Raw genomic sequence first — 27,711 nt, forward strand, 5'->3', positions numbered from 1 at the left:
TTGGAGAAAATTACTAAGAAACTGAATGACATTTGCATCTCTGCCATCTGAGCTTGGATCAGACTTAAAGCTGTAATTACTTTGGTTAATTCTACATGGATTACAAGTAGATGGCAAGATTAGAAACTAACTGCAAGCCTTTTTAAGGAGTGAGATTTCAGTGCATAAAAGGAGGCAAGTGTCTTTGTTCAAAAATCTTCTTTTATATATATTCAAGATTCTATTACAGGCAGTATCTATTAAAACATTTATGTGCTTATTCATGATATTTCCCTAGCACTTTCTCACTGCCTATTTGGTGAATCATAAATCTTAACCAATGTTTTCTCTAGCTTTTTCATGGTTATGAAGCTGGTCCACTGTTAAGGGATCAATAACGTTATCTTCTGTGAAATTTTGTGATAGAAACAGATTATCAACTGTCTGGCATATCCCTTTTTGGGCTTTCTAAGAAAAAGAGTCAGCTCTAAAGGTTGGTGGAGATCTAATGTCTAGTTCTATCAGCTAAGAATAGTTCTAACTCAGAAGGAATTTTTAAAAAAAAAATCCTATGGCTCTTTGGATTACAGGTTTTGAGCCCTTAGGCTTAATTCTATGTTCCTTGCCTAAATACTACCCCCCCCAAAAAAGCAGTTCTTTCCTCCACAATTCTCTTGCCAGTCTGGTATAAGTCCTGAGGGAGATAAGACTATGATTAACCTGGAACGTTTAGAAATCCAGGATAAATGGAAGGTATGGGCTTGCTACAAACATTATTTTGTACATATATGCACAGAGATGTCTAGCAGAAGCAGCAGTACATTTTCCAAAAGAAAATAATAAGCAGTTTATATATCTAAGGAGCTGGATTTATAAATTTTGATTCCTCTTTTTTTTTAAAGAATGTAGAATGTGAATATGTTTTGAAGACAGAGATATCTGTTGTCATGACTAAGTAAGAATCAAACTAGAGACAATTTGTTTCAGTTCTTGTTTTGTAACTGATTGCAAATTGAAATGAAGAAAGAGAGAGAAGCACTTCTGATATTGGTTTATTGGTTTTTTTTCTTTACTCAACTGTATTTCCTTCTTTTCTGTTGTTGTATTTCATGAACCTCAGAATTAAGTAGCATTCAGTGGTAACTCTTAAAATCCTTACTTCTGTTACAGAGAGATTAATAATGCCATGATTACGCTCTCTGATTTAAAAATAAAGTAAAATCTCAATTTCAGCTGTCTGACTAGATTGAATTTGGTCTTTATTTTCCTCCTCTGTAATCACAATCCTTCAATATTAAGTTCACCAATATCCTGCATCCTTTAAATCAGTGTGTGCTGTTTCCCAGCAACAGAATATTTGCTCTTTAAAATTATCAAGGATATCTACAGCCAGCTTTCCAGTCTGTATAATGGGGAAGTGGCAGTGCCCTCAGTATTATAAAAATATGGCCGTATTTTGTTTACATGGTTAATTATCAGTTTCTAGAATTAGGCTCAACTAAATAGATAGCCACCTCCTTCTAAGCATTTTACTACAGCTATTCATCTCTGTTACTTTTCTTATTTTGTATATTTGATATCTGATCACTGGGAACTGGATTTGTATCCAATTCTAATTGTTCTAGATGGCTTGCAGATACAAAAATGGGCATCTCTCTGAATTTAGCCATCTCATAGTAACTTTTTCATCTTTAAAGGTTTTTATGTATTTCCAGGGTTGAAGATCTCTCTGACTCTTTTTCTTTCTGCTTCATAGAATCTTAGAGTGCAGGAATCCAGATTAAGCATCACTGTCTTGCTTGATCACATTTAAAGAAAGGGACTTCACCACCTTTCTTTGTACTTGATTTCCTGTTTAACTGTTCTTACCATTAAGACATTTTCCTAACATTCAACCAAAATCTGCCTTCCTATAATTTAAGTCTTCCTGTATTGCCCTAATATCCTGGGACAATAGAAAACAGGTCTTAGTTTTCTTCTGTGTGTGTTCTGTTCAGATGCTTGAAGAATATAATCATACCTTTCTTTTTCAAACCCTTAATCTCTTTTCATAGGACTTATTTCCCATTCCTCTGATCAGCATATTCATCTTGCAATCAGTTATAGTTTCAAGATCCCTTTCACATATATTAATGTATTCTCAGTCCTATAATCTGATTTCTTTTTCCTAAGTGAAGAAGTATGCATGTCTCTCTGTCTGCTGCTTACTCCCATTTTATGGCTGTAGGAATCTTACAAAATGCACACAAAATAAATCAAACATTGTGTTTATGTTGAATTTCTGAGCATACTTAGATCATTTAACTACTCACCTAATTTTGTTTCACATACAAATTTGATAAGCATTCCCTCCATCTCTTAATCCAAATCATTACTAAAAATGTTGAAAATACAAGGCCCAGCACCCTACTTGGGAGCTCATTCCAGTTTGATATAGAACTGCTGATGAGCATTCTTTGAGTATTGTTTTCAGACTTGTTATGGATCCACCTAATAGATACATCATCCTGCTCATACTTAAGTAATTTGATATTCAGTGACACAGTGTGCTTTATCAAATGCTAGATTGAAATCAAGGTTTATTTCAGTCCATGGATTCTTGCAATCTATTGAGGAAGATTTCTCATTAAAAAATTAGCCTGACAAGTTTAGTCCAAGAAGACCTATGGCTCTTCTGCGTGGCAAAAGCCTGAGCTTGTGCTGGAACTATTTAGAAACGAAACTGGTGTAAGAAATTGCAATTTGGATTTCACGTGTTGACAATGATGTTGGCCAGGTGCTTGGTCTGGGCTGACTGGTGGATTCTTCTACTTGTTTATCCCTCCGTCCCATGCTCGGAAAGCAGATACCAGCTGTGTTCCTTCTCCTGGCCAGGTCTTTCAGTGCTTTTGTTCCCCTGATCGTTCTTTTGTATGAGCATCCCTTGTACTTGATGCTTTGCATCCAGGGAGTGTACTGGAAGACAAAAAAAAAAAGGGAAAGCCCCACAGGCTTACCTATAACTTGTCTAGTGGGAAAACTGGCAGAACTCTTGTCAATTGCACTGGTTAAAAAACAGAAAAAGAATGGTGCACTTTTTCACTAGTCTACCAGTGAATCAGTTTTTTTTTTTAATGAGTAAATCTGTAAAAAAAATGGTCCAGTTGAAGATGTTAATGCCTGTTCAAGGTCACCCATGCTTAGCAGGTCATGCAGAAAAGCCCTCCCTTTTTTACAAATCTGTGCTAACTTGTAATAATGACTGCATGATTGGTTCTTCCCAGCTATCAGTGACTGACTGGTTTCCTTTCCCCATTTATGATAACAACATTATCTTTCTCAGTCATCTGGTACTTGTACTCCAGGATTTCTCAAAGATATGAACAGAGGTTTGGCCAGAGCATCAGCAGATTCCTTCGGTATCCTAAAATATAAACCCTCAACTCTCAGTTAATTAGTTAATGCTGTAAAGACTCTGAAGTCTATTTTTTAAATGAAAAGGTCATCAAGTTAAATAACTTACAGAACACAAATAATATAAACCTGGTGTGTGCTGGATTTACAGCTGAATCTATTAGTTCAAGACAGGTAATAATATGACCGCTGAATAATGTTATTTAAAATATTTCCTATTCTACTCACTCTGCGATAATACTGTTATTGATCATCTATGACCATTGTGTAGGCAAATTGGTACTGTTGGGTCAGGTATAATGCCTGCTGCCACACCAGAATTTATGCTAGCACAAGAACAAGAATATTCATCTAGCAAATATATTGCTGTGGGAATATCCTTGAGAGACAGGAGGAGGATGAGCCGCAGCAAGGGCAATGGTCAGATAAGAGACAGATAAGAGACATCCCAGCCCACAGAAGAAATGGGGTGTGGTAAGTGTCTCAGAAGGGACCCGCTCTAGTTTCCTGGAAAGTAAAGGGAAGGGTGGGGTGGGGCAGATGTGCTTTTAGACGTGCAAGATTCTGTTACTGTAACCCTATAATAGAGGTAGTGGTTTGAGTTTCTTGTCTGGACTACCTAAAAGGGCTGACAATTACAGAAATGTTTTAGAGTGTTAGAATCAAAACAGAAGCTGCATGACACTGCTGTAATCCTAGCATATAGCTCATGCCACCAATTCTTCAAGTGCCTGGTCTCACTTTTTATCCTTAGGTGATACAGTCCAAATAACCTGTTATTCTAGAGAAAGGTCGGACCCGTCCCTGGGGGAGCTGGGGGTGTTGATGACCGACAGGAGGCTCTGGCGTGGGCTGGTCCATGAAGTCACCAAGAGTCGGAAGCGACTGAACGAATAAACAACAACAAACTAGAGAAAGGTAACCTTAGGATGGAAATGGATTGTAACAACAATGCCCCCTGGATCAAAGTTCATTTGGACTCTTGAGAACATATGATAGTCACACTCCCCAAATGTCTATCATTGGAGACATTTCTATAACAAAATGGCTGTCTTAGTGGGCAGAGTGTGTTACAGAACATCTATTCTACAGAAGGCAATTAGTCGCTACTGTTCTAGTGGGATTATTGTCGCAAATCAATATGATGTTAGAAGCTGATACTTTGTTCTGCAGCATGCCAGCATCATATTCAATTTTTAATCAAATAAATCCAACAAAATTCAGATGAGACAGGAAGTCTGGTAAGCATCAATTTTAGGCATGCTGATACCCAGAAAAAGCCACATTGCCTCCCTCTCCTTTACAGTTCATGGGACTAACAGCCCTCCTGTTATTTTTAATTACCCATTTTCCTGCCTATTCTAATGAAGCATCCTTTTTTGTCTTTGTGTTATATATTTACATCTTACTTAAACTGAAGGTACCAGTTTGGCTTCTGCTAAATAACTCTTCTTGCCCTTCTGCTGTAAGGAGGCTATTTTGAATTATATGGCACAAAGGAAGGAGCACTATGACTGTTTTCTGTTTATTCTGTGACCTTCGACAATAAGAAAAGGTGCAAAGAGCAGCTGGGGGTCAGTTGGGGGTGGGAGTTGCAGGAGTGACAGGAGGAAGAAGAAGGCTTAATCTCTTCCTGCCTTTGATGGTCTTCTAGTACTAAGCTCTGTCCCCTCTCTTGGCCAACGGTAGATAAATTGCTCCTGCAGGTATAATGTCAGCTCTTGCTTGGCTTTAGAATATTCTGAATTACTTTTAGTATTCTTCAGAAAGGGGGTTTCAGAATGTCACTGAGGTAGGGAAGCTATGAGCTTCTAGATGTTGTTGAATTGCACCTCCCTGTAACCCCATCCAGTGTAGCCAAAGGAAAGGAATTCTAGGAATTGTAACTCAGCAACATCAGTGTGTGTGACAGCTTCTGTAAACAAGCAGAGTTTGGATCAAGTCTCTTTAGTCCCAGATTTAAAAGGGCATGGAAGAAAGGTTTCATAAGAAAAAAATGATACTAGGAATGTCAAATATTTTCACCACTTCTACTGGAACAGATTACACTGAGACCTCAAATCTTTCCAGATCATGCTCATTTTAAATGTAGGAAGCTAAATTATTTCCTGACTTGGGTTAAATGCTCTGTTGCTGTATTTTTTTTGAACATTGGTTATGACCTGAAGCAGTTATGAAACCAGATTGGAGACTAAAGAAAAATTGCCTATTAAATTTGGAAAATTTAGTATATTATTAAAGACAATCACCACTGCATGAATAAGATTTGTTAATTGGGCCTGAGAGGTGTATTTTAATCACTTTTCAAGGCACCAATCCGTATTTTCAAATTAATTTTTAATTAAGTCTTTATTTACTCCCTAGAAAGAAATTCCCAACTTGTTCTTCCAGTAACATTGTAACAAATCAAAATAGATTCTTATTAGAAAACTCTTTGGTGATATTCTTGAACAGATACATTCATTTATCATACAACCTTTTCTTAAAATAACATGTAGCATGTCTTACTATACAATGATCTTGCAGATAATATTGGGAATGTGCCTTTGTTTTGTATAATTTTATATGCTTGCTTGATATTTATCTCTTTCAGGTCATCTTGGGGAAGAGAGATTTACATTATACAACAATGATCTGCATGGGAGAGTTGTCCGAAGGAATTTGTTTTGGAAACAAGCAGCCCTGAAAGGAATGCTTGTGCCACCATTTTAATTCCCTTCTGATGCAAAGTTCACACACCATTCCATTTTTCTGGACAAATTTAAATGGCAATAATGAATTCAGCTTTGGAGGTCTAACATTTCAATCACTTCTAGACAAGAAGAAAAATCCAAAGAATGAACTGGCTTTGTTAAGGTGCAGCTGTGCTGGCCTCTGCTGAGACTCTAGAGCAGACCTGGTCTCCATTAATTCAATGTATATGATTGCCAGTAGCACTCATTCACCCCAAAGAAGAGTTGAAGGCTTCTGAGGGGTTAAGAGGAAGTTGGGTCGAAGGACATTTAATGTTATGTTTTTTATCTTTTTTTAAAAAGGTCATCCTTTCTCCAAGTAGCCCAAATTTGTATACATGGAGGTTATCCCACTTTGTTCCCCTCAGAACAATCCTGTGATACAGGTAATGCTGAGAAATATTGAATGATTGAGCAGAATTTACTCCTGAGCTTCCCTATTCCATGTATGATTCTATCTACTATACCAATTGTTTCTCAGGGTTTATTGATCTCTTAATCAGGAAGGAAGTAATAGGAACAGTCTGAGCATGTGATATGAAACTCCTTACAAGAAGGAGCAAGAAGGGATTTATGGAGATTATGCGTTTATGGGGAAGACCAGATGATGTTGACTATCCTTGTAATCCTACCATTTGTTGGACTGGATCCCCTGGGTTTGTTGTCTCTGCCATCTTTGTTCTTTTTTGTTTTCTTGTTTTGTTTTCTTGTTTTAATGCTTTTAAAACAATTTTAAAACAATTTTTAATAATTTGTAAACCACCCAGAGTCACTGGGAGGCATATGAATGTAATAATCAATCAATCAATCAATCAATCACAGAGACCTAAACTGAGATCAGTCAACCTACCCCCCAACCTACTTCAAATGATAGTTGTTGTCTGTACTGCTTTAGCTGTCAAATAATTGGTGAAATATAAATATAATAATGATGAATAATGATGATGTTTTCGGAATGCCCCTCTTCTCCAAATCATTTGCTTATTTTCTGTTGCAGACCAGTGCAATGTAAATTGGTCCCTCATGTAACAAACAGTAGAGTTCCCCTTTACTCACTTGGAAAGCAGCCTCTTAGAGATTCCCATTATTAATGGGAAAAAGTCTTCAGAGCCAAATGCTGGATCTCCAGACTTACTTCCAACTTTCTGGTGAAACATGGAACTGTTCTGAGCAACAGCAGCCTTCTTCTTCCATGTTTCCCAGTACAGCTTTGATTCTTTTCAAGAATAAAAAGGGGGATCATTGCAAACTTCATAATCAGCCTAAATGTGGTTAGGGTTAAAGCTGGAGGGAGGGAGTTACTTAAAGTTTCCTTTTACACCCAGCCTGGGTGTGAAGCCCATATAGTTAGCAAACCCAAGAAGTGAGGACCATAAATATTTTAGTAAGTCATCTTGAGTGCTAGTCAGTGTTAAAAAAATATTGAAAATTGCAAGAATAAATTCCCAGGTAGGCTAATAGAAAGCCAATTAAGGCAGAGTCATGTTGAAATGTTTCCTTCCCATGGCTCCGACAATTGGGCTGTGCTGCTGCTTCTCACACCAACTGAACTCCTCCTCTTCTACCTGCTTCCCAGAGTCTCTCAAACCAAACTTTCAAAAGTTTGACTCAACAAAATTACAAAATGTTGCTGCTGCATCTCCTGCTTCTCCTTGTAATTTCTTTGATGGTTGTGAGCCACCCAGAACAGTGCAATGTAAATTGGGAGTCAGGCAGCATACAAGTTTAATTAATAATAATAATAGTAATAACAACCATAGCTTCCTTGTTCCACCCTGCTTAAGTTAGCTTACAATGAATGATTGCGGGAAGGGACATCAATTTCTTGCTACTTTGCCTTCAGTCTCTATAAAAAAGGGAATTGAGGAAGAATCTCATCTCTTAGGCCACTGTGTATTAGAAGCCCAAATGTGCGCTTTCTGTCCCCCCACCTTTTTTTTACAAATCTAAAATGAGAAGCTGTAAATTACAGTTTTGTTTCTATCTGGCCTCTTTTTGGTATCAGAGGCAGACAGAAATAAAACTGCATGTTAAAATGAATGAGTGTAGAAAGTAACATGTCAGACGGAAAGGAGACAGCATTAAGAGTAGAATCCCATTTATCATATTCTTAAACTGAGCCAGAAATGAAAGAGGGAAGAAAAGGAGAAAGAGGAGGAAGAGGATTTATTGCCTTTTCCTGATCCATCTGGTTAGGCCAGTTCCAGATCCCATCATTTCCATTCCTTGATCCTCCAAAGTGGTATGAAGACGACCTGCCAATCAGCCTTATTCCCGCAGACCTCAGAATGCTAATAACACAATGAGCCAACTGGCGCTCTCTTTCTCTCTCATATGTCTGCCTCGGACCTGGAGAGCAAAATACTCCTCATCTTCACTCCACACATAAAGGAAAAAAATTCCAAGAGCTCCCACCTCACATGTTTTCAGTACACGTGTGTGTGTTTGTCATTGATGAAGGGAAATGTTCTCTTCAATGGGAATAGAGTTCTATGTGCTAGGAAAGCATATCATGCAGAAACACTGCAGAGCTTCAGCACTGTAAAATAAAAACTTTTTTGCCATTTAACATATACCATAGCTACAATGGAAATAAATTGGCTCAGCTGCCAAACTCAACCAATGTTGCTCCATCAAACAAGCATGAAACTTGTTTTGAAGCGGTGCAGAGTCTTTGCATGGTGGTCTCCTAAGTTATACCCACTGGCTTCACCCATCAGTGTAGACACTGCATAGCTGCACAGGCACTTTATTCCTCAAAGATGCAGACAGTCCATTGCATTTCCACTTGCATTTTACAGCAGAATTGCAGTGGATGTTCAGAAGAAATCATTCTGTCTGAAAGTTCTTCCAAACTCAGCTAACATTTTGTCACCATGATTCTGAGTCACTGATTAATCTGAGTAAAGTTCTTCTTTGGGCTTCCATATTGCTTCCGATTTCTTTGCATTTCTTATTGACAGATTTAAAAAACCTCATGTGCTCTTAGATACTCACATCCTTTTAATACTACAGTAAATATCTCCCTGACAAGTTTGTGTTTCCATTCGCATAAATTGTCACCTCAAGTTCCACATAAAAACTGAGAAAAACATTTTTGGACCAAGTAATTAACAGTTTGAGAATTGGAAGTCATAGCTGAGAATTGAGAAAAGTTTTGCAGAATAACGAAGAACTTTGCTATTTCCTTGTTGTTTGAGAGACATCACAGTTCCCTGTTGTCACACAGATACACATTCCAATTCTTAAGGGACAGTAGGAACAAACAGTGATTATGAATGCTACATTTTCTAAATAGATTTGAATGACTGAATTTGCAAATTCCCTGTTCAGATAGTAACAACGAGTTCTGCACAGATTCCTTCCTACATTTCTTATGCATATGGAAATGATGCACATTGGCTACATGCAAGAGGAAGCACATAGCAATGATCATGGGATTGGGTGAACTTTCAGGAGAATTCTTTCTTGATATTTTCTTAATTTAATCTGTACATTAAATGTTTAGAGGAGAGTCACTGAAATAAATATGACAAGTAATCATTAATTTCATTGGGCCTACTCTGGATCCATCTTGTGGCTTCAAGAGCACAAAGTAAAGTGTTACGTTGCTTTTAGTAAGACATGACTAACTAGATGCTTTGAATGCTTTTTAAGAAAAAAGGATGAAATATTTTGAAAATTTAAGAACATTTTATTTAATATAGTTTTATATACAGGTAGTTCTCATTTATTGACTGCCTCGTTCAGCGACCATTCAAAGTTATGACGGTGCTGAAAAAATAACTTTATAACCAATGCTCACATATATTAGGTTTGCAGCATCCCTCAGTCACATGATCAGTTAGTATGGGTTGTCCTGCGCCGGACTTGTTGTTTTTCTCTCCCCACCACCCCCTTGCATAGTAGAGAGATTGGAGAGGAAGGGATTTCAAGACAGTAACAGGCACACAGTGGGGAATACACATTGAAAGCAATACACTGGCACCAGCAGCCATGAGCACACTATGCAAACAGGCTGGTGTATTCCCCATTGTGTGCCTGCTTACTTTCTTGTAATTCCTTCCTCTCCAATCTCTCCACTCTGCAAGGGGTGGGGGAAACAGGTCAGGCACAGGAGAGATTGCCTACAGAAATTGGGTTTTTTTCTTCCCCCTCCTCCTTCATTACACTACTGGCTCTCATATTAAAAGAATCCCTCACTTGTACCTTTTACTTCATGCACCATGTTCATGTTCAATACCACTAAAATAAATGAGGGAGTGGTAGTCTTGCATGAAGGAAAAATAGCACTGAAAACACTTTAGGACTGAATATACGGAAGTGTTTGTGTGTGTATGTGTGTTTGTGAGAGTGTGTGTATTGCTGAAGTTGGCTATCAGTAATAAAATAAAGAAGTATATATAAATAAATAACAAGCAAATTAAACATGACAATCAAAATCCTGAATTTTTCTTAATATTTGCTTGAAGAGTCATGCTATACCAATTATATTTCACGTGGGACAAGGCCTTTTTGTGATAATGTCCTGATTATGGAATGGGCCCTTCCCAGCAGTCTCAACTGGCACCTTCTTCAAATATTAAGTAGTTGTTAAAATGTTTTATTGTTGCTCTACATACATTTTTAAGTGAGTTTAAAACTACTAGCTCTTCTATTTTGTGGCTTAACCTGTTAGTTGTTGCTGTTTTAAACACTCTGCTAATAACAAGTTAAATTCATTTGTATCAAAGAATTTCTTTGAAAGGGCATTCAACTGGATAATTTAAAATAGTGAACTCTTAATATTAGTAATTGGTTGAATAATGTAATTGACATCCATTGTACTGATGTTGTCTTATACCTTTTCTCCACTGGCATGTCTTTCCTCATGAAGATGTCCCTCACAGTATGAGCCCTGCAGATCTCTGAAGAGAGAACATCTTTGTAACGTTCAAGGAAGAGATGCTGTGGAGAAAAGCTAGCGACGAATGTTTGTTCTAGATCGTACCCTGTGACTTGGTTATAAGGAAAGCAGCATTTTATTAGGCAAAGCAGCTGGACAGGAAGTGGGGTCTACAGTGCTTTATTCATCCTCACCAATATGCCATATGAGGTGCGGTAGACAAGAGCTGTCAGTTAAGCCTCTTATGGAGTCTGCAAGACAGCTTCAGAGCCTGGAAGCTTAGAGATATCTGGGGAATCAACCACACTGCAATCCATTTTGTCTGACAGGATTGTTATCTGGCAAACTGCCACGCAGCAAAGATGTGGATGACTTGATCATGACCTTTATAGATATAAACCAATACTTACAAATTTCCATTTGGTGACTTTTAGATGTTTTAACTCTATTGGTAGGGATTTCTGAAGGTTCTCAGAAGCTAAGTAGAGTTGGGTCTGGTTAGTGCTTGGATGGGGCACTGTTGGCTAGACTGGGAAGTTCAAAAAACATACTGGAAGAAGGCAATGAGCAAGCACTCCTCATGTATTGCCCACAAATCGGCATGAAGGCAATATTCGGAGTCAAGGTAAATTCAAGAACATCTTTACATTTTTTTTTAGTCCTAGTAGTTCTGGAGCTCTGTGGTTATTATGTAGTATAGAATCATCATCATCATCACCATCACCATCTATCAATCACCACAGTCATCTAACAGTCTTGAAGTTTATGTTATCTTAAAAGCTTGCATTAATTCTGAGAGTTTGTCTCTATAAAGGCTTTGCTTGTATTTGCTCATGGTTCTACTGTTTTACCTCCCATTCAAGATGCTATTGAAGAGGTCTTTAAAAACTACAGAGGGGAAGCAATGGTGAAAATCCCCATCCAGGTCTCTTCCTCCAGAACTGGCAGAGCTATAGCAAGCACAAATCTGGATCCAACCCCACCAGAAACATTCAACAGATTGTACTGCATTCTGTATATGCTACTTGGATGTTGGTATTTATTTGGAAATATATTCAAGAGGAGTTCATAATGAAACCAAAGAAAGCAACTGCAAAGAACTTCAAGAAAAAAACAACAAAAAAGAGAAGTAAAACATCTATAAAGGACGGCAAGTTGGCACCTTGCAATTTTCAAAATGGTTAGAGTTGCAACGTTTCAGCATGTCAAGTTTTACTCATATCATAAAAGATATGAATATATATTCTTACTATGAAAGAGAATACCTGTCAATCAAATGTGTAAGGGTAGCTTGTATATCTATTTGCAAACTTTGGCCAGTAGATCAATACAGTAAATGGAAAGAGTGAAAGGAATAGAACAGGGTCAACCTCAAGATTTTAGACCAGTGTCTCTCAACCTTGGCAACTTCAAGCTGTGTGGACTTCAACTCCCAGAATTCTCCAGCCAGCATGAATTTGAAGGCCACATAGCCTGAAGTTGCCAAGGTTGAGAAACACTGCTTTAGATTGATCTGAAAGATTTCCTAGTTAACTACGCTCCTTTAGCATTTTGGGTTGAGAATTAAGATAGCCCTTATAACAGCTAGTTTTGTATTGTCTAGATTTCCTTTGGATACTGTAAAGCCATATAAGTTGTATATGCAGAACCTTAGTTTATGGGTAACTTAATAAGTTCTAATAAATAAGCTTTGGCCATTATGAATATATGTACATATATATATTGAAATATTAAAAAGGGCTGATTTTAGATTGTTTTCAATTGTAATGACACATGGAATTCTTCCAATACTGTATGAATAATAAGCCTGTCCTAAGTAGCATTAGTTGCATTGCAACCACCCTTTCACTTATCCTCCAGTACTTCTGCTTTTAGATACTTTTGCTTGCTAAAACTATGAACAGATGCAATGGATCCCACAGCAGAAAAAAATTAATAAAAACAGTCTCTTCTCCAACTCACATTTTTTGCAATCTGGATTTGTTTGCTAAAACTATGAACAGATGCAATGGATCCCACAGCAGAAAAATAATAATAAAAACTTTCTTCTCCAACTCACATTTTTTGCAATCTGGATTTAACCACTTACTATTAATTTCTCAGAATATAAGCAGACAAACAGCAGTGCTTCTGATCACTTAAAAGGTTGATCAAGGAATGAAGTGTCAACCTCTGTCAGATGGAGATGTGCTCTTCTTGAAGACTCAGGTCTGTAGTCTGGTTGTCCTCTTGGATCTGAATATTCCAATTTTGGCAGCAGCCAAGCCTGTGTTGGCAAAAGAGAAACTTTATTACTTTCTGAAGATGTTCAATTTGGCTGTGGTGACTCATCCCTTATATATATCCTATCTGGACTACTACAGTGTGCTCTGTTATCAGTCTCCTTTGTACTCAGAGTATGTAGAAACTTCAGTGGTCCATAAAGTTTCCCCATACTAATGAAAGGTTATAGGCAACATATGACTCCCTTGTAAAAACAACTCTACCCTCTACCACATATTTCTAGGCAACATTCAAAAGGCTGGTTAAGACCTATAAAGCCCTGACCTAACAGTTGGTAAAACTACATTCTCCCATATAAACTTACCTGACTGGGTGAGTTCAGTGGTATGCATCTGACTTACTCATTTGTTGGTTTACCTACTTATGTGCTGCTCCAGTCATAGATGATTCTGAGTGGCTTATAGATCTACAACCAGGAGCAAGATTAAAACAGAATACAAAAAACTCCATAAACACAAACTCCCAACACCAGGGACTAACCAGCACCATCTGTCAGCCCTCTGAGGTAGCCCAGGTCAGGAAATAGGTAATGGAAGGACTATTGGAACTGTATGTTATTGTTGTAGAGTATAATAACCAAATCTTGAAAGCCTGCCAGAGTTTCCTTCTGTCCTCTTTTATACCATGCAGAACCACAGGGGAGTTATTTTGAGTCTCTGCATTACACTTACTACTTTCCCAGAGCTGAGATTTCATGTACTGTCTCTTTTATATGTTAATGGATTTTGCATTCCTTGGCTATCTCTGTCTACAATATCTAAACATTCTCCTATCAGGAGGGAACACAGCACATATAACCCCTTGGATCTCACTGAAAAAGCCAAGTCTTAACAATTTTGCAGAAGGCCTGCAGAATGGAGCCTGTCTGATGTTTAGAGAATGATGTTCCAGAGAACAGAGAGTGGTGTCAGAGAAGGCGTGACTCTCAGATGCCTGCAGATGAAGCTTTGAAAGGGATGGAATCTAGAAACAGCCCTCTCTTCTAGGTCTTAATGAACAGTCAGAAACTACTAGGAATAGGCAGTCCCATAGATATTCAGGTTCTGAATGATGAAAATCTTTAAAGGTAACAACCAGTACTTTGAATTATACCTGGAAGCCCACTGGTAACCAGTGCAGTCAAAACACAGGTGTTACATGGGCAAACGGACTGGTGCTCATAACTGCTTGAGCTGCTCCATTCTGGACCAGCTGAAGCTTCTGAGTGGTCTTCAAGTGCAGACCCATGTGAAGTGCATTGCAGTAATCAAAACAGGAGGTGAAAAGCATAGCTAGTTGTTCTGAGAAGCCAGTTGTTGGTTTCTCAGTACAACATCAGCCTAGGCTTTGGGATTGTACTAGAGACTCACTGTGGTCCACATAAACATATCCTACTCATCAGAAAACTTGTTCGAACTGGGGCTTGCTACAAGGGGCTTTACTTGATGTTGGGTCAAAAAGACAGACTGGGGTACTGTTGCTGTACTACCTATTCTGTTATCTAGCAATCTCCCTAACTGAATTGGATGTGGTGGTCCCTCATGTGGTGTTGGGTAACTCCAGGATGGTGATCTTGATTGATTTCAATAGGGCCAGTCTAGGACTTCATAGCCTTCATGATAGCTACAAGTCTGTTCAGGTTATGCACAGAGCCAAGAACACCCTTGTTTTAGTGTTTGTCTCAGACCAAGAGGTCAATGGCCTGGGTAGTGGGTGAAGGTGTGAAAAAGAGATCGGTCCATGCATCCTCAAAAGGCCAATTGAAGTCTTTAGGTAAGGAGTTTGCTGCCATCTATCCTGGAAATGCTGATATTGGAAATCTCAGATACCTGCTGTGATAGATTTGCAAGGCACTTTGAGAATAAAAATCACTTGTCTTCATAATACTTTGAATCCTGCTTTTAATATAGAGTGCATGGAGGTGTCTAATAGTATTTTTCCTTAGGCATTAGGCTAGGGTGTTATGTGATCCCAACAATGATTGAACTTTAAGTTTGAGTTGTCTGCTTGTAATTTTCTTCGTTGGCATAATTCTGGGCAGTTTACAAGGTTAAAAACAATATAAACAGATTAAAAGAAGACTAGTCTTGTTTTATTTTGTTTAAAAATAAAACAGAAATAAAATAAGTGAGCCACCTGATTTAATGACTGAGATTGCTTTCATAGCTGCCCATCTTACCATATCTTCTCTGATCCCTGTCCCTGTAGTCTTATTTGTGCTAGCTGAAGGGGGTTAATTGGGTAATGAATGCATCCTTGTATGATAGTGGTGACACTGGCCCTACCACAGGATCAGTTAGCTTGGCCTTCTTTAGTCTAGATTCTAGCTGGTTTGGGGTCACAAACAGCCATGGTTGTCTAGATCAATAACCCCTGGATGAGAGAGAAAGGGAGTGGACCACTGTCCATTCTGCTTGTCTTCTTGGCCACTTTCGATGCCCTTGACCTCAAGAATTTCTTGGATGGGTCTTCTGTGAGGTGTGTGTGCTGGAGGGGGTGAGGGGGCTGTGTTATAATTTCAGATTAGCAGTACTAGATGACTGTGTCTCTTGACCCTGGCACCTCCGCTGTGGGCTAACTGGGTACTATTTTGCTCCCAGTGCTATTTAACATCTATATTAAACTGTTGAGGATGATTTTCAGGAGTCAGCTATTATTAATAATCTGAGGACACTCAGCTCTACTTCCCCAGTAATAATAACCAAAGCCAGGGCAGTCTAGCGGTGAAGATGTTGGGCTAGGATTGGGTTCAACCATGGTTGTTTCTGACCCAGGGTCCAATCTGCTGTCAACCATAGAAGCTCATTTGGTAACTTTCAGCCAGCTGTTATTCTGCAGCTCAGTCTTTCTCCCAGAGTGGTGTTTGTGGGAAAAATAGGGGGAGGGAATGTTATATAAACTTTCTTGAATTCCTGGAGAAAAGGCAGAATATACATTAATAGGAAATATTGTGCATATTCTCAGAAGCTGCGCCTGGAATTTGGAACTCTTTGCCAAAAAAGATCAGACTAGTGTTGACTTTTTGCCCACAAGTTACTTCTTTTTAGTCAGGCATTTAAGTTCACTTGTCCACTGATCTACAGCAGCTTTTAACAGACTGGCTGCCGTTTGTTTCTTTTGGTTGATGTGTTTCCTACTGCTTTATTGTTGTGCTTCTCGCTGTTTTGTTTGATTTATTTCTGCTTAGTTATAATGCTGTTTTATTTTTATCAGCCACTTTGAAGCACCACAGTGGGTGAAAAGTGAGCTATAAATCTAATAAACAAACAAAAATACTTTTCCTGGGTTCTCAGAGGAGCCTTATGATGAAGGTGAAAGAAGAAAGTGCAAAAGCTGGGTTGCAGCTAAACCTCAAAAAAACAAAAAACAAAACAAAAACCAAGATTATGGCAACCAGCTTGATTGATGACTGGCAAATAGAGGGAGAAAACATAGAGGCAGTGAAAGACTTTGTATTCCTAGGTGCAAAGATTACTGCAGATGCTGACTGCAGTCAGGAAATCAGAAGACGTTTAATCCTTGGGAGAAGAGCAATGACAAATCTCGATAAAATAGTTAAGAGCAGAGACATCACACTGACAACAAAGGCCCGCATAGTTAAAGCAATGGTGTTCGCCGTAGTAACATATGGCTGCGAGAGCTGGACCATAAGGAAGGCTGAGAGAAGGAAGATCTATGCTTTTGAACTGTGGTGTTGGAGGAAAATTCTGAGAGTGCCTTGGACTGCCAGAAGGTCAAACCAGTCCATCCTCCAGGAAATAAAGCCAGACTGCTCACTTGAGGGAACGATATTAAAGGCAAAACTGAAATACTTTGGCCACATAATGAGAAGACAGGACACCCTGGAGAAGCTGCTGATGCTAGGGAGAGTGGAGGGCAAAAGGAAGAGGGGCCGACCAAGGGCAAGGTGGATGGATGATATTCTAGAGGATACGGACTCGTCCCTGGGGGAGCTGGAGGTGTTGACGACCGACAGGAAGCTCTGGTGTGGGCTGGTCCATGAAGTCACGAAGAGTCGGAAGCGACTGAACGAATAAACAACAACAACAAAACAATGAATTTTAGGCTCAGCTTGCAGGTGAATCCTACATTATGGTCTCAGACATCTTTAGAAGAGCAGCGTAAGACAATACTGCTTCTATTCCAAGGCAGAAAGAGAAGGTCCAGCCAGGAGGAGAGAAAAACTCAGCCTTAGCAGCCTTGCTTGATGCCCTCCATATGCATAGTCCCCTTCTTGCTGCAAGGCTGGTCTTGATCTGACAGTGGCTTGCTGGGTTAGCAGGGATGGGGTTTTTTGCCTTTTTTCATGCTGTGAGGCAAAACTGTGGTGAAGGCAGAGGATGCTGGATAAAGAACCTGCTGTGGCTTCTTTTCAAGTAAAATGTCAAGCATATTGGCTTTTGAAAACTGTTTTGCTGTAACCAAAAGAATAGAAAACCAGACAGAGCTGACCTAAGATGACCCACTGCCTGTCTGGATTAGAGGACTCAAGACTGACCAAATTATTTTGCCCCCTAAAAGAGAAAATCTAATCAACATAGGAATTAAACTGCAGCAAATAAATGTAATAACCACAACATGGCTGAACTTCTGTGACACTCTTAACCTACTCTCTGAAGTAGCTCCTTCATCCTGTTAAAAAAATACCTAAAAACAGGTAATTCTCACAATCCTTGTCAGAGAAGACTGTTGGCTTATAAAATACTTTTAGCCCTAGCTGATGAGCTTTGATTTTGAAAACAGTTGTTGGGCTGAATGTGTAATGGGGAGATGCTAAATAGTTTACAGCAGAGAGGCAAGAGATTACAAGTAATTGGCAAGGGAAATCCATCTCTAAAGACCAATATATTTATACAGCTGAAACATGCTAAGCTGATATATTCAGGCCAATTAAATCTGGGGGATGTAAAATCATTAAAAAAGAATTTCTGCATTGTTAACATAGAATACACATACATGTTTGAATAAAACTAGTTAAGAACCTCATAATTTCTAAGCAAGCAATAAAAATTGTAATCATTAAACGATCAATCTATAGCTGTTTGTTTTACTGAACATTAAATATCATGTTCATGGAGAAAATCTAAATGGTCACTAAGAATTGACCCCAACCTGTTGGCACATAATTAAATAACATGCAGAAAATGCCAGCCAAATTCAGGGCTATTTCATATACCAATACACATAACCATGTATTAGCTTCCACCAATTTTTCACGTATAACCATTTTTTTTCAAGTTGCATGTTCAACATGCCAATATCAAAAAACCTCCTAAATTTCAGCTAGTTATCCTGCTTTTAATGCAAAGAACCATTAGAAAGGGATGAATAAATGTAGCTTCATTACAGCCTTTTTAAACTGGGGTTCTGTGAGAAGTCACTAGGGCTTCCACAAGAGAGAGTGATTAAAAAAAACCTGGGAGACAGTGCAGCTTGTGCAACAGTGGTGAGGCATGGGCAAGCTGAGGGGTGTCCAACACTTCATGTGCCCTGCATTCTGGACCAATTGTAACTTCTGGGTGGTCTTCAAGGGCAGCTCCATGTACAACACATTGCAATAATCCAACCAAGAAGTGACTAAGGCAAGAGTGACCTTGAGCAAGGCCTCCCTGTCCAGGAATGGGTACAACTGGTGCATGAGATGAATCTGTGCAAAGCCCCCTGCCCCAGCCACAGCTGCCACTTGCTGCTCAAGCAGGAGCCATGAGTCCAGGAGGATCCCCAAATTGCACACCAGCTTTGTTCGGGGAAGTGTTACTCCATCAAGGATCAAAGATGACATTTCACCAGACCCTGGGAGGCCAAAAACTCAAATCTACTCTGTCTTGCTAAGGTTGAGTCTAAGTCAATTCCTCCCCATTCAGACTCCTGCAGCCTCCAGGCACTGGGTCAGCACCAAAACAGCATCACCTGACTGGCCCGGGGTGAAGATACGAAAATAAGAACTGAGTATCATTAGCATGTTGATGATATTGCACTCTGTGCCGACAAATGACATCACCCAGCAGTTTCATGCAGAAATTAAAGAGAAGGGGTGAGAAATGAGCCCTGAGGCACCCTACACTGTAGGGGCCTAGGCTGGACCTCTCTGCTACCAACACTGACTAGAACTGGCCACAGAAGAAGGAGGAGAACCACTGTAAGACAGTGTTTCCCACTCCTATTCTCCAAAGCCAGTCCAGGAGGATACCATGGTTGGTGGTATTGAAAGCCACTCAAAGATCCAGGAGGGCCAGGACAGTTGCACCACATGAGCCTTCCAGAGGTCATCCACAAGTGCAACTACTGTACCCTGACCTGAACCCAGACTGAAATGGGCCCAGATAATCTGCTTCATCCAGGCCCCTCTGCAGCTGAGTGCCAACCACTCTCTCAACAACCTTCCCTAAAAATGGGCTTCTGGGTAGGACCAATGGCAGGTTAGACATCCCTGTGAGTGTCTCTGTGAGCAGGGATAGCACTGCAGCAAAGATCATGGCCAGGTGGCAAGTTCTGGCCAATGGCTGGCTGATGGATTTCTTTCCAGAGAAGGAGAGATTGGGAGATCGCCCACTTGTGCTCTGGATAGCTGTTCCTTGCAAGGAGACTGCAGGAATTGAGTTTCTTGCTGTCAATCATGGGTTATGCAGTTTGGGAGCTGAGGGATTAACCATCATGTTCAAAACTGCTGTGAAGCCTTTATGGACACTTGACTCACAAAAGCTTCACTTTCTTAAACAGTTTTGGATACAACTAATTTACAACTTAAAAGAGATCTTCTGACTGGCAGGAAAGAGTAAACACATTTGGTGAGTCACTGTCATGAGTACTGATGGTGAGCAGGAGGGGGCCCCTATCCAGGGGGGAAAACGCATGCATAGTACTGAGGAGTTAAGCAGCCATTCAAAGAGACACACAGATCAGACCCGCCTTAACTTTTGGGGTTTATATGGCTGGGTTTTTCCCACGCTTCTTCAGTTTGTTAGGATTTTCTGTCTAATGTAGCAGTAATAAAACACTAGAGACCTATTCCTTGTCTCAGCGTGGTTCCTGACTGTTAGGACAGTCACCTTCATTTTGAAATTAAGAAGAGAAAAAAAATACCATCTTAAAGGATTTTGACTTAAAATGAAAAAGCTTAACAAGATTGTGATTTAAGAAAGTTTTAAACAGATAAAGAGGACAGTAAAAAGGGAAGGTTGGAGACTGGATGAAAGTTATCCAACACCATTGAACTTTTTGAGCTTTGTGGGTAGTAATAATTTTTATGCAGGGGTTCCCTGAGACCTGAAAATCATTTCAAGGGTCCCTCCAGGGCAAAAAGGTTGAGAAAGGCTGCTTTAGTATGTTCATTTGGAGGGCCAGAAAAACCCGTGGTTCATTTAGGGCTGTCCAATTACTGGGAAAAATAATTTCTTGGCTTTCTTATCATTACATTATGAGATATATTCCATATATCTCATAATGTAATGAACTTTCCTACATCCATTCTATCACATATTCAAGTGAGTAAATAAGTTTAAAATGAAATAAATAAAGGGGTTATACCTGTCTTCACCAATGGGAAGATGTGAAAGTGATTTCAAACGAACGGTTTATGATCTAAATCCCTGGTAGAGGAAACAGCTAGTATATATAAGCTCTTTTACTGACTCAGCATATTGCAGCATTCACATTTCCCTGTTTGTAAAAATATAGACTTTTTATCCATATATACGTATCTAACCAGTTTCATATAAGTGCGGGGGAGATGGGCAGTGAATACATTTATAAAATAAATAAATAAATAAATAAATAAATAAATAAGTATCTGCACACAGGGTTCCCTGTCCAAGTTTTATTTTATTGGTAAGGCCATTCTCCTCTAGATGCTAGGAGAAAATTCACCTTTCATAAACTGAGAACATTACTTAGTAAAGAAATCATCAAAGAATCAGAAAGTGAAAATGAGAATGAGAATCCCTCTGTCACAGCTTACTTTGGAGTGTTAGTTGGGCACACTACTCTGAGTCTGCTGCCTTGAATAGACGTTAATTTACTGAACTTTTGTATGTTGTTATCCACTCTAATCTTCAGCAAAGGATCGTTACCTTGTCGTGGTGCTGGAGCTTGAGCACCTCAATGATGCCATGAGCTAAACCGTGAAGGGCCACCCAAGACAGGAAGGTCATGACAGAGAGGTCAGACTAAATGCGATCCCTGGGGAAGGTAATGGCAACCCACCCCAGTATTCTTGCCGTGAAAACTCAATGGATCAGTACAACCAGAGATATGTCGGTATACCATCGGAAGATGAGACCCCCAGGTCGGAAGATGGTCAAAATGCTACTGGGGAGGAACAGAGGATGAGCTCAACTAGCCCCAGACGTGATGACGCAGCTAGCTCAAAGCCGAAAGGACGGCTAGCGGCCAACGGTGCTGGTGGTGAATGGCAAATCCGATGTTCTAAGGATCAACACACCATTGGAACCTGGAATGTAAGATCTATGAGCCAGGGCAAATTGGATGTGGTTATTGGTGAGATGTCAAGATTAAAGATAGACATCCTGGGCGTCAGTGAACTGAAATGGACTGGAATGGGCCACTTCACATCAAATGACCACCAGATCTATTACAGTGGACAAGAGGACCACAGAAGAAATGGAGTAGCCTTCATAATTAATAGTAAAGTGGCTAAAGCAGTGCTCGGATACAATCCAAAAAATGACAGAATGATCTCAATTCGAATTCAGGGCAAACCATCTAACATCACAGTGATCCAAATATACGCCCCAACCACAGATGCTGAAGAAGCTGAAGTAGAGCAGTTCTATGAGGATCTGCAGCACCTACTGGACAATAGACCTAAAAGAGATGTTATTTTCATCACAGGAGACTGGAATGCTAAGGTGGGCAGTCAAATGACACCTGGAATTACAGGTCAGCATGGCCTGGGAGAACAAAACGAAGCAGGACATAGGCTGATAGAATTTTGCCAAGACAACTCACTCTGCATAACAAACACTCTCTTCCAACAACCTAAGAGACGGCTTTATACATGGACTTCCCCAGATGGACAACACCGAAATCAGATTGTCTACATCCTTTGCAGCCAAAGGTGGCGGACATCTATACAGTCGGTAAAAACAAGACCTGGAGCTGACTGTAGTTCAGATCACGAACTTCTTCTTGCACTATTTAGGATCAGACTAGAGAGATTAGGGAAAACCCACAGATCAGCTAGATATGAGCTCACTAATATTCCTAAGGAATATGCAGTGGAGATGAAGAATAGATTTATGGGACTGGACTTAGTAGATAGGGTCCCGGAAGAACTCTGGACAGAAGTTCACAACATTGTTCAGGAGGCGGCAACAAAATACATCCCAAACAAAGAGAAAACCAAGAAGGCAAAATGGCTGTCTGCTGAGACACTAGAAGTAGCCCAAGAAAGAAGGAAATCAAAAGGCAACAGTGATAGGGGGAGATATGCCCAATTAAATGCAAAATTCCAGAGGTTAGCCAGAAGAGATAAGGAATTATTTTTAAACAAGCAATGCGTGGAAGTGGAAGAAGACAATATAATAGGAAGGACAAGAGGCCTCTTCCAGAAAATTAGAACCATTGGAGGTAAATTCCAGGCCAAAATGGGTATGATCAAAAACAAAGATGGCAAGGACCTAACAGAAGAAGAAGAGATCAAGAAACGGTGGCAAGAATATACAGAAGACCTGTATAGGAAGGATAACAATATCGGGGATAGCTTTGACGGTGTGGTCAGTGAGCTAGAGCCAGACATCCTGAACAGTGAGGTTGAGTGGGCCTTAAGAAGCATTGCTAATAACAAGGCAGCAGGAGACGACAGCATCCCAGCTGAACTGTTCAAAATCTTGCAAGATGATGCTGTCAAGGTAATGCATGCTATATGCCAGCAAATTTGGAAAACACAAGAATGGCCATCAGATTGGAAAAAATCAACTTATATCCCCATACCAAAAAAGAGAAACACTAAAGAATGTTCAAACTATCGAACAGTGGCACTCATTTCACATGCCAGTGAGGTAATGCTCAAGATCTTGCAAGGTAGACTTCAGCAATTCATGGAGCGAGAATTGCCAGATGCACAAGCTGGGTTTAGAAAAGGCAGAGGAACTAGAGACCAAATTGCCAATATCCGCTGGATAATGGAAAAAGCCAGGGAGTTTCAGAAAAACATCTATTTCTGTTTTATTGACTATTCTAAAGCCTTTGACTGTGTGGACCATAACAAATTGTGGCAAGTTCTTAGCAGTATGGGGATACCAAGTCATTTTGTCTGTCTCCTGAAGAATCCAAGTAGCAACAGTAAGAACAGACCACGGAACAACGGACTGGTTTAAGATTGGGAAAGGAGTACGGCAGGGCTGTATACTCTCACCCTACCTATTCAACTTGTATGCAGAACACATCATGTGACATGCTGGGCTTGAGGAATCCAAGGCTGGAGTTAAAATCGCTGGAAGAAACATTAACAATCTCAGATATGCAGATGATACCACTTTGATGGCTGAAAGCGAAGAGGAACTGAGGAGCCTTATGATCAAGGTGAAAGAAGAAAGTGCGAAAGCTGGCTTGCAGCTAAACCTCAAAAAAACCAAGATTATGGCAACCAGCTTGATTGCTAACTGGCAAATAGAGGGAGAAAATGTAGAAGCAGTGAAAGACTTTGTATTTTTAGGTGCGAAGATTACTGCGGATGCTGACTGCAGTCAGGAAATCAGAAGACGCTTAATCCTTGAGAGAAGAGCAATGACAAATCTCGATAAAATCGTTAAGAGCAGAGACATCACACGGACAACAAAGGTCCGCATAGTTAAAGCAATGGTGTTCCCCGTAGTAACATATGGCTGCAAGAGCTGGACCATAAGGAAGGCTGAGAGAAGGAAGATCGATGCTTTTGAACTGTGGTGTTGGAGGAAAATTCTGAGAGTGCCTCGGACTGCCAGAAGATCAAACCAGTCCATCCTCCAGGAAATTAAGCCAGACTGCTCACTTGAGGGAATGATATTCAAGGCCAAACTGAAATACTTTGGCCACATAATGAGAAGACAGGACACCCTGGAGAAGATGCTGATGCTAGGGAGAGTGGAAGGCAAAAGGAAGAGGGGCCGACCAAGGGCAAGGTGGATGGATGATATTCTAGAGGTGACGGACTTGTCCCTGGGGGAGCTGGGGGTGTTGACGACCGACAGGAGGCTCTGGCGTGGGCTGGTCCATGAAGTCACGAAGAGTCAGAAGCGACTAAATGAATAAACAACAATCCACTCTAATGGCTACACTGTCATTCAAAAGATTAGTTTATTCAAGGAGCGCTGATCATCTTATGAGCGAAGCAAAATTAAAGCTTTGTCTGGCCACGCTGAATAAATGTAGAAAGTGAATGAAGCCTGAACAATGTCAGCCTAGTCACTTAGAAAGGGCAGAATTTAATGAGGTAATAAATCTCATTGGGTGGCCACTCACGCCACTATCAGAGAGCCATCACACTATTCAACTCTGTTTCGCATATAGAAGAAAAGTTACAATGTGTATATTATCTGTAACAACCGCCGAAGCAATAAAAAGGCATCAAATCTGCAAAGTGTATCAAAAGACTACAAAGCCCTTAGAAGCCCCAGATTTGATTCTGTGCTTTGAAGCAGGTCCCCACTTTGATTTGTGAGTCTGCTTCAAAAGTGTGATTCAATCAAAACATTAACGCTTTGCATTGCTTTGTTTTGTAAGTTAAGCTGTTGGATATTGCTCATCTATTTAGTATACAGTATTTATATCCCACTGTAAAGCTGAAGCTGGTAAGAGGGGAGCCCGCAGTGCTCAGGTCAGCCAGAACCATTGTGTACACACTGAGCACATACCTCCCAATCTTAAGGCTGGGCAAAGAATGCCCAACAGTCTGTTGACTTGAACGGGCAGGAAGAAAAAGCCTAACATTTAAATGCTGGGGCTGACATTCCTATATCTGTATCTGTATCACTCAATTTCTGTAATAGGTAGAACTTCTTCATATGATGACTTCTTCGTTGTCTGTAATAAAACAACTTATCCAGCAATTTTGAGTCTGGGAAGATTCTGCTGTTACTTAGTTCCTGAATGGGCAATTGAGTTTCAGAAACAGGTGGAACAGAAAGACTAAAAGGCTGCATGCCAGAAGGATGAGCCTTGCATCCTTCAACCCAGATGCCCTCTGGTCCAGGGTATCCCCCTAGTAACTGACATAAAAACTGTGCCAGGTCTGAAACTGATGTAGCTAAATACCTGCTCTTACGATGTGAATGAAATTCTTAAAAAAAATAGTCTGGAGGAACAGGAGAAATTGTAATACTGGTCTCTTTCTCTTCTGCTTTTGCACCTCTCTCTAGAAGGGCTTTTAGGAATGATGGAGCATCTGACGTGGGAAGGATTCTGACAGATGCATCTATTTAGTTAAAGCAAAGACTAACTAAAAGAAGTTTGTAATAATGTCAGAATTTCAGAAATGACTTAAAAAAACACACACCCAACCCATTGCTACTTGAAAAAGGTTTTGCCAACTGAGCCTGCAGTCTCCATTCCCTTAGCTTCCAGATACAAAATAGGAATGGTTTTGAATAAATGTGCATAACATTGAGTTGCATGTTTATTTTCACTCATAGCTATTTTTGGGAATAATTTTTACAATCGTTTTGCCTAAGTACCGACCAAGTTTTAAAGCAATTCACTTCCTTTTAACATGAACCACACACATTCTGGATCAAAATGCTGCTTCCAAAACCCTCACCCTCTGTGAATTTGAACAATACCTTTCAAAAATCCCACATAAGGTAATTAGCCATTTCATGACAAAGAACCTCCTTTTGTTTCTCCTGAAACCAGGGAATCTGCAGAGGAGTAAAAAAAACCAAGATGGCAGTTTCAGTAGGGTGCTCGTAGCGGCCAACCTGCCTTTTTTGATTCCCCTGATGGATGGCCCTGCTGGAAACAGGTGTCCCCTTGCAGTTGTATAGCTCATTGGCATTATTGCTAGGAAAGGAGTACTATCTTTGGCTTCCTGTTTCTAAGTAGTTCCTTCTTCACTTCATCATTGCCCTTTTCCAGTTTACCTGATTACATTTGCACAGGCATGATTTTGGAACTGTGTTAGGCCCTTAAGTATCACAATAAAGCAAACACCCCCAAATTCCCCAGCAGGATCTTAATATTAATATGGGTTTAATTTAATGTGCTCCTAGGATAAATCCCAATAACTTAATAATTTCTTTCATTTAATACACAGTATGCTACTGAGTACAAAATGTCACTGTGCCATAGAATTCAATAACCTAGTACAATCTGAACTTTATTATAAAGAATTATTGGAGATGACATTAGGCTGCCAGTAACTGGAACCTAATATTTTTTTCTTATTTATATGGGTTATATCATAGTTCTATTTAGCCTTTTCTTCTATGAGATTTTTCCTCCTACCTCATATCCTCTTGTGCTGTAGGAGTGCTCTGTTTACAGAGGTGTTGGGGACTAATATGAGGCATAATAAGAAGGCTCTCTTATTTTACATAAACAAATAGATAAATAAATAAAATAATAGATTAATTTATGAGGCCACTAAATCAGAAAGACTGAAAGCAGGAGACATAAATGGATTTATTTTCTCATATCACATTAAAAAAAACTGATTCATAAATTATTGATACACTTATAATTTTATTAATTAAAATGAAGCTAGGATAATCAAATAATGCTTAAGCATAAAAATATGTGAATCTTATCTTGGTTAGTTGTTTAGGGATTTGATTTATTTGTAAAACAACTCAATTACAGGAGTTATTTTAACCTCAGTTCCATTTAATAATGCATTTGATCTTTAAATGATTTCATGAAGTTGCTATATTGAAATGCACAGGGGATGCTTTATATTGCAAACTGACTTGCAAAGGCTGGGATCTTAAAAATACCTAAAAACATATCAATCAATTCTGTGGAATCGTCTGGTGAGGATTCATGGAGAACTGGATGTCCCTGAAGGGGTGGGGACAGCACTGCAACAGCGATCAATGGCTAGACGGTGAATTCTGGTTGGAAAATCTCTCTGGAAAAAGGAGAGATAGTGAGATCACCCACTTGTATTCTGGATAGCTGCTTCTTGTGAGTAGACTGCAGGAACTGAGTTTTTGTGGTCAACTTGTGAGATGATCAGCTGGAAGTCAAGGGATTTCAATGAAGCTCACAGTCGTAATGTAGCCTGTATGGGCAAAATGTTCAGGCAAGCCTCATTTCTTAATCACTTTTGGAAATTGCTTCTTAATTGCTTTTTAGCTATTAGGAACTTCACAACACCAGGTGAGTCTCCTTCAATCCTTAGTGAAAGAATTTTTAAATGTAGGTTTAAGGATTTAAAGAAAAAAATTCTTTTCTTTTGGAATAAACAGCAAAAGTGTGATTGGAATGTTGATTTTGGAAAGTTACAAATGGACTAAGGGTCCAGGC

The sequence above is a fragment of the Candoia aspera genome, chromosome 2 (assembly GCF_035149785.1).
Source record: "Candoia aspera isolate rCanAsp1 chromosome 2, rCanAsp1.hap2, whole genome shotgun sequence".
NCBI classification, from domain to species: domain Eukaryota; kingdom Metazoa; phylum Chordata; class Lepidosauria; order Squamata; family Boidae; genus Candoia; species Candoia aspera.